The sequence below is a fragment of the Cyprinodon tularosa genome, unplaced genomic scaffold (genome assembly GCF_016077235.1).
Source record: "Cyprinodon tularosa strain WSP-4 unplaced genomic scaffold, ASM1607723v1 ctg1367, whole genome shotgun sequence".
NCBI lineage: Eukaryota > Metazoa > Chordata > Actinopteri > Cyprinodontiformes > Cyprinodontidae > Cyprinodon > Cyprinodon tularosa.
The window spans coordinates 30622-39084 of NW_024038186.1; positions in this window are offsets into that span (position 1 = coordinate 30622).

The window sequence follows — 8463 nt, forward strand, 5'->3', positions numbered from 1 at the left end:
GCAGGCAGGCAGGTCTGCTCCTGCAGCAGCAGGCAGGGAGGTCTGCTCCTGCAGCAGCAGGCAGGCAGGTCTGCTCCTGCAGCAGGCAGGTCTGCTCCTGCAGCAGCAGGCAGAGGTCTGCTCCTGCAGCAGCAGGCAGGGAGGTCTGCTCCTGCAGCAGGCAGGTCTGCTCCTGCAGCAGCAGGCAGGGAGGTCTGCTCCTGCAGCAGCAGGCAGGCAGGTCTGCTCCTGCAGCAGGCAGGTCTGCTCCTGCAGCAGCAGGCAGGCAGGTCTGCTCCTGCAGCAGGCAGGTCTGCTCCTGCAGCAGCAGGCAGAGGTCTGCTCCTGCAGCAGCAGGCAGGCAGGTCTGCTCCTGCAGCAGGCAGGTCTGCTCCTGCAGCAGCAGGCAGAGGTCTGCTCCTGCAGCAGCAGGCAGGGAGGTCTGCTCCTGCAGCAGGCAGGTCTGCTCCTGCAGCAGCAGGCAGGGAGGTCTGCTCCTGCAGCAGCAGGCAGGCAGGTCTGCTCCTGCAGCAGGCAGGTCTGCTCCTGCAGCAGCAGGCAGGCAGGTCTGCTCCCGCAGCAGGCAGGTCTGCTCCTGCAGCAGCAGGCAGAGGTCTGCTCCTGCAGCAGCAGGCAGGCAGGTCTGCTCCTGCAGCAGGCAGGCAGGTCTGCTCCTGCAGCAGGCAGGTCTGCTCCTGCAGCAGCAGGCAGGCAGGTCTGCTCCTGCAGCAGCAGGCAGGGAGGTCTGCTCCTGCAGCAGCAGGCAGGCAGGTCTGCTCCTGCAGCAGCAGGCAGGCAGGTCTGCTCCTGCAGCAGCAGGCAGAGGTCTGCTCCTGCAGCAGCAGGCAGGGAGGTCTGCTCCTGCAGCAGGCAGGTCTGCTCCTGCAGCAGCAGGCAGGGAGGTCTGCTCCTGCAGCAGCAGGCAGGCAGGTCTGCTCCTGCAGCAGCAGGCAGGCAGGTCTGCTCCTGCAGCAGGCAGGTCTGCTCCTGCAGCAGCAGGCAGAGGTCTGCTCCTGCAGCAGCAGGCAGGCAGGTCTGCTCCTGCAGCAGGCAGGTCTGCTCCTGCAGCAGCAGGCAGAGGTCTGCTCCTGCAGCAGCAGGCAGGCAGGTCTGCTCCTGCAGCAGCAGGCAGGGAGGTCTGCTCCTGCAGCAGGCAGGTCTGCTCCTGCAGCAGGCAGAGGTCTGCTCCTGCAGCAGCAGGCAGGGAGGTCTGCTCCTGCAGCAGCAGTCAGGGAGGTCTGCTCCTGCAGCAGCAGTCAGGGAGGTCTGCTCCTGCAGCAGCAGTCAGGGAGGTCTGCTCCTGCTTCATGCAGCCTCCACCTACAGATGTCGGACAGACCGTTCACCTGCTGACAGGAAGCATGCATCACCTCCCCAGACTGACTGAAACCAAAGTTTAGCGAAGCACAAAACCTCAGATTACGTGGCAACAATCAATAGGAAGACAGCACCACCTCGTGGTCAATGTCATGCACTACAACTGTCCCTCTGGAAGCTGCTCTTATGCAATTAAGCTGCATCAGACTCTTCACTGAAGCAAAGAAGCTTCTGCTTCATTTCTGGTCATTAAGGTCAGACGTTCAGTAAAGTGAGTCCAGTTGCTTCTGCTGCTCCTGTGTTTAATGGCAGAGAGCAGCTTTGCTATATTTGCTGTGATCAGAGGGTCAAAAGTAGTTTCAAGACAGTGAACTTCGTTACTGTGACGGCGGAAGGAGAAAACGCTGGAAAAACAAAAGTCACAGCGCGGCACTGAGGCCTGTTCTGATTGGAAGACGCCTCGTTATGCGGCCGATAAATGCAACAACTCTGCAGGGTGGGGACTATAAATCTGATACCTGAGAGGAAGGTACTGCTGCTGAAGCTCCTCAGAAATGTTACTAGCACCCAGAACAGCAGGAAGAGTTCAGCATCCATTCTTTTCCTGCTTTGTGTCAACTGTCATGGTTGCTAGGCAACAGGGCATACGGCAGTGAAAGCCAGGGAAGGCTGGACCTGTTTGAATGCACAGCCAAAACTCTTCCAGCCTCCTTAGTCTCACAGACCTAGAAGGATCCTGTCCAGGTAGACCGGGTCCTCGGAGGATCCTGTCCAGGTAGACCGGGTCCTCGGAGGATCCTGTCCAGGTAGACCGGGTCCTCGGAGGATCCTGTCCAGGTAGACCGGGTCATGGAGGATCCTGTCCAGGTAGACCGGGTCCTGGAGGATCCTGTCCAGGTAGACCGGGTCCTTGGAGGATCCTGTCCAGGTAGAACGGGTCATGGAGGATCCTGTCCAGGTAGACCGGGTCATGGAGGATCCTGTCCAGGTAGACCGGGTCATGGAGGATCCTGTCCAGGTAGACCGGGTCATGGAGGATCCTGTCCAGGTAGACCGGGTCATGGAGGATCCTGTCCAGGTAGACCGGGTCCTGGAGGATCCTGTCCAGGTAGACCGGGTCCTGGAGGATCCTGTCCAGGTAGACCGGGTCCTGGAGGATCCTGTCCAGGTAGACCGGGTCCTCGGAGGATCCTGTCCAGGTAGACCGGGTCCTCGGAGGATCCTGTCCAGGTAGACCGGGTCCTGGAGGATCCTGACAAGGTAGACCGGGTCCTGGAGGATCCTGTCCAGGTAGACCGGGTCCTCGGAGGATCCTGTCCAGGTAGACCGGGTCCTCGGAGGATCCTGTCCAGGTAGACCGGGTCCTCGGAGGATCCTGTCCAGGTAGACCGGGTCCTCGGAGGATCCTGTCCAGGTAGACCGGGTCCTCGGAGGATCCTGTCCAGGTAGACCGGGTCCTCGGAGGATCCTGTCCAGGTAGACCGGGTCCTCGGAGGATCCTGTCCAGGTAGACCGGGTCCTCGGAGGATCCTGTCCAGGTAGACCGGGTCCTCGGAGGATCCTGTCCAGGTAGACCGGGTCCTCGGAGGATCCTGTCCAGGTAGACCGGGTCCTCGGAGGATCCTGTCCAGGTAGACCGGGTCCTGGAGGATCCTGTCCAGGTAGACCGGGTCCTGGAGGATCCTGTCCAGGTAGACCGGGTCCTGGAGGATCCTGTCCAGGTAGACCGGGTCCTGGAGGATCCTGTCCAGGTAGACCGGGTCATGGAGGATCCTGTCCAGGTAGACCGGGTCCTGGAGGATCCTTTCCAGGTAGACCGGGTCCTGGAGGATCCTGTCCAGGTAGACCGGGTCCTGGAGGATCCTTTCCAGGTAGACCGGGTCATGGAGGATCCTGTCCAGGTAGACCGGGTCCTGGAGGATCCTGTCCAGGTAGACCGGGTCCTGGAGGATCCTGTCCAGGTAGACCGGGTCCTGGAGGATCCTGTCCAGGTAGACCGGGTCCTGGAGGATCCTGTCCAGGTAGACCGGGTCATGGAGGATCCTGTCCAGGTAGACCGGGTCATGGAGGATCCTGTCCAGGTAGACCGGGTCCTCGGAGGATCCTGTCCAGGTAGACCGGGTCATGGAGGATCCTGTCCAGGTAGACCGGGTCATGGAGGATCCTGTCCAGGTAGACCGGGTCATGGAGGATCCTGTCCAGGTAGAACGGGTCATGGAGGATCCTGTCCAGGTAGACCGGGTCCTGGAGGATCCTGTCCAGGTAGACCGGGTCATGGAGGATCCTGTCCAGGTAGACCGGGTCCTGGAGGATCCTGTCCAGGTAGACCGGGTCCTGGAGGATCCTGTCCAGGTAGACCGGGTCCTGGAGGATCCTGTCCAGGTAGACCGGGTCCTGGAGGATCCTGTCCAGGTAGACCGGGTCCTCGGAGGATCCTGTCCAGGTAGACCGGGTCCTCGGAGGATCCTGTCCAGGTAGAACGGGTCATGGAGGATCCTGTCCAGGTAGAACGGGTCATGGAGGATCCTGTCCAGGTAGACCGGGTCATGGAGGATCCTGTCCAGGTAGACCGGGTCATGGAGGATCCTGTCCAGGTAGACCGGGTCATGGAGGATCCTGTCCAGGTAGACCGGGTCCTGGAGGATCCTGTCCAGGTAGACCGGGTCCTGGAGGATCCTGTCCAGGTAGACCGGGTCCTGGAGGATCCTGTCCAGGTAGACCGGGTCCTGGAGGATCCTGTCCAGGTAGACCGGGTCCTGGAGGATCCTGTCCAGGTAGACCGGGTCCTGGAGGATCCTGTCCAGGTAGACCGGGTCCTGGAGGATCCTGTCCAGGTAGACCGGGTCCTCGGAGGATCCTGTCCAGGTAGAACGGGTCATGGAGGATCCTGTCCAGGTAGACCGGGTCCTGGAGGATCCTGACAAGGTAGACCGGGTCATGGAGGATCCTGTCCAGGTAGACCGGGTCATGGAGGATCCTGTCCAGGTAGACCGGGTCATGGAGGATCCTGTCCAGGTAGACCGGGTCCTGGAGGATCCTGTCCAGGTAGACCGGGTCATGGAGGATCCTGTCCAGGTAGACCGGGTCCTGGAGGATCCTGTCCAGGTAGACCGGGTCCTGGAGGATCCTGTCCAGGTAGACCGGGTCATGGAGGATCCTGTCCAGGTAGACCGGGTCATGGAGGATCCTGTCCAGGTAGACCGGGTCATGGAGGATCCTGTCCAGGTAGACCGGGTCCTCGGAGGATCCTGTCCAGGTAGACCGGGTCATGGAGGATCCTGTCCAGGTAGACCGGGTCATGGAGGATCCTGTCCAGGTAGACCGGGTCATGGAGGATCCTGTCCAGGTAGACCGGGTCCTGGAGGATCCTGACAAGGTAGACCGGGTCATGGAGGATCCTGTCCAGGTAGACCGGGTCATGGAGGATCCTGTCCAGGTAGACCGGGTCATGGAGGATCCTGTCCAGGTAGACCGGGTCATGGAGGATCCTGTCCAGGTAGACCGGGTCATGGAGGATCCTGTCCAGGTAGACCGGGTCCTGGAGGATCCTGTCCAGGTAGAACGGGTCATGGAGGATCCTGTCCAGGTAGACCGGGTCCTGGAGGATCCTGTCCAGGTAGACCGGGTCCTGGAGGATCCTGTCCAGGTAGACCGGGTCCTCGGAGGATCCTGTCCAGGTAGACCGGGTCCTGGAGGATCCTGTCCAGGTAGACCGGGTCCTGGAGGATCCTGTCCAGGTAGACCGGGTCCTGGAGGATCCTGTCCAGGTAGACCGGGTCATGGAGGATCCTGTCCAGGTAGACCGGGTCATGGAGGATCCTGTCCAGGTAGACCGGGTCATGGAGGATCCTGTCCAGGTAGACCGGGTCCTGGAGGATCCTGTCCAGGTAGACCGGGTCCTCGGAGGATCCTGTCCAGGTAGAACGGGTCATGGAGGATCCTGTCCAGGTAGACCGGGTCATGGAGGATCCTGTCCAGGTAGACCGGGTCATGGAGGATCCTGTCCAGGTAGACCGGGTCCTGGAGGATCCTGACAAGGTAGACCGGGTCATGGAGGATCCTGTCCAGGTAGACCGGGTCATGGAGGATCCTGTCCAGGTAGACCGGGTCATGGAGGATCCTGTCCAGGTAGACCGGGTCATGGAGGATCCTGTCCAGGTAGACCGGGTCCTGGAGGATCCTGACAAGGTAGACCGGGTCATGGAGGATCCTGTCCAGGTAGACTGGGTCCTTGTGGATCATCCTTCTCTAGAAGTTATCAAGAACTCATCTATAAATAAATCAGCTGAATAAATCACCATGGTAACGGCTGTGGTACTGCTCCAGCTAAAGCGGTTAATGGTCATGTGACCTGCAGGCGGAGCAGATCCACTGATGGAAGGAAAGAGCAGCAGCCAGATTCTATCAATCATCTATTTTATTCCTTCATATCAAAACAGAAAAAAGTGATTGAGGAGAAAATGTACATTCAATGCAGGCAGCGCCTCCATGGCCCCCCCGACCAACAGCAGAGAGGTCAGGAGGAGAAACCTTCATTATTGGTGCTTTCTAAACTTCATAGATCTACAATCAATAATACAAATATAGAAAGGACTCTAGAGCACAGTGGTGACAGAGATACTGGTGTCAGGTCTACTATAGGTCAGAATAATACTGGACCGTCCTCACAGACAGTCACACAAACAGTCAGTCAGAAACAGTCAGTCAGAAACAGTCAGTCAGAAACAGTCACTCAGAAACAGTCAGTCAGAAACAGTCAGTCAGAAACAGTCAGTCGGAAACAGTCAGTCAGAAACAGTCACTCAGAAACAGTCACTCAGAAACAGTCAGTCAGAAACAGTCAGTCAGAAACAGTCACTCAGAAACAGTCACTCAGAAACAGTCACTCAGAAACAGTCACTCAGACAGAAACGGTCAGTCACACAAAAATAGTCAGACAGGCAGGCAGGCAGTCTATGGGTTTCAGCCACTGAGGTCTGATCACAGGAGATGTTCTGTCTGGTTATTCTTCTGAAACCAGTCAGACCAGTACCAGAGGAAAGCCATGGCCAGTGGCATCTGTTTTTGCTTTCCTCACAGGAGGAAACCGGAATGGACCCCCAACCTCCGGTTCTGGTTAAGAGACAGGTGCAGGATTTCCTGGTTCTGGATTCCTGGTCCTGGATTCCTGGTCCTGGATTTCCTGGTCCTGGATTTCCTGGTCCTGGATTTCCTGGTCCTGGATTCGTGTCTGTTCACCAGGAAAGCTCCTGTGATCCAGTGAAGGCGGCTTTGAAGCGTTTGGTGCCGCCAGCAGGGGGCTCTGAGTGGAAATTCGTCTCCTTTGCTTTCATGCCAGTACTGAGTGTCAGCCATCTTGGTTTTCTGATTGAACCCGGTTCTGATGGGAGGTCCGGTTTCATCTCAACACTTTATATACTGCTGTAGGAAAGTAAAACACAGCCACACCCCTGCCAGAAGAGGAGGGGGTCACCATAGCAACCGCTGACTCAGCTCCTTTAAAAGGATTGGTTCATTTACTAACTGCTCCCTGTCATCAAACATGACGCAGGTTTCCAGTGCTACGTGCCGCTAGCAGGAGAAATTAGCTGCTCTGTGGCGCCTTCAGACAGAGGCGCCGCGCGGGAAAACAGCGACCAGATAATAACTGTGATACGCGGGAAACAGAGACCAGAGAATAACTGCGATACGCAGGAAACAGAGAGCAGAGAATAACTGCGATACGCGGGAAACAGAGACCAGAGAATAACTGCGATACGCGGGAAACAGAGACCAGAGAATAACTGCGATACGCGGGAAACAGAGACCAGAGAATAACTGCGATACGCGGGAAACAGAGAGCAGAGAATAACTGCGATACGCGGGAAACAGAGAGCAGAGAATAACTGCGATACGCGGGAAACAGAGACCAGAGAATAACTAAGATGGTTCTATGGCTAGAAATCGGTTCTGGTCCTGATCCGATTTAAAGGTTCTGCTTCAAAGAGCAAAGGAAGATTGAGGAAAATGTGCCGATTGTTGGGTCAGAAGTTTAGAAGAAACAAAGTAAATTGTCTTTTAAAAGTTTAAATAACTTTAAATTAAATTGTAAATTTATAAGAAAACAAAGACGGGTCAGACTTTCATTCACACAAAAAATATATTTTTATGTATTTTTAAACTAGATTTTTTTTTTTGTTTAGATTTTCAAATTTAAACATTTTAAAGTTCGATCTGAGCTGGTTTCGGTAACTCTTGCTTAACGATTAAATAAAGGTTTTAGTGTCGTCCGTCTGATGCGATTTAATAAAGGTTTTAGCGTTGTCCGTTTGATGCGATTTAATAAAGTTTTTAGCGTTGTCCGTTTGATGCGATTAAATAAAGGTTCGGGCGTCGTCCGTTTGATGCGAGTTAATAAAGGTTTTAGCGTCGTCCGTTTGATGCGATTTAATAAAGGTTTTAGCGTCGTCCGTTTGTTGCGATTAAATAAAGGTTTTAGCGTCGTCCGTTTGATGCGATTTTATAAAGGTTTTAGCGTCGTCCGTTTGATACGATTTTATAAAGGTTTTAGCGTCGTCCGTTTGATGCGATTTAATAAAGGTTGGGGCGTCGTCCCTTTGATGCGATTTAATAAAGGTTTGGGCCTCGTCCGTTTGATGCGATTAAATAAAGGTTTTAGCGTCGTCCGTTTGATGCGATTAAATAAAGGTTTTAGCGTCGTCCGTTTGATGCGATTTAATAAAGGTTTTAGCGTCGTCCGTTTGATGTGATTTAATAAAGGTTGGGGCGTCGTCCCTTTGATGCGATTTAATAAAGGTTGGGGCCTCGTCCGTTTGATGCGAGTTAATAAAGGTTTTAGCGTCTGTTTGATGCGATTTAATAAAGGTTTTAGCATCGTCCGTTTGTTGCGATTAAATAAAGGTTTTAGCGTCGTCCGTTTGATGCGATTTTATAAAGGTTTTAGCGTCGTCCGTTTGATACGATTTTATAAAGGTTTTAGCGTCGTCCGTTTGATGCGATTTAATAAAGGTTGGGGCGTCGTCCCTTTGATGCGATTTAATAAAGGTTTGGGCCTCGTCCGTTTGATGCGATTAAATAAAGGTTTTAGCGTCGTCCGTTTGATGCGATTTAATAAAGGTTTTAGCGTCGTCCGTTTGATGCGATTTAATAAAGGTTTTAGCGTCGTCC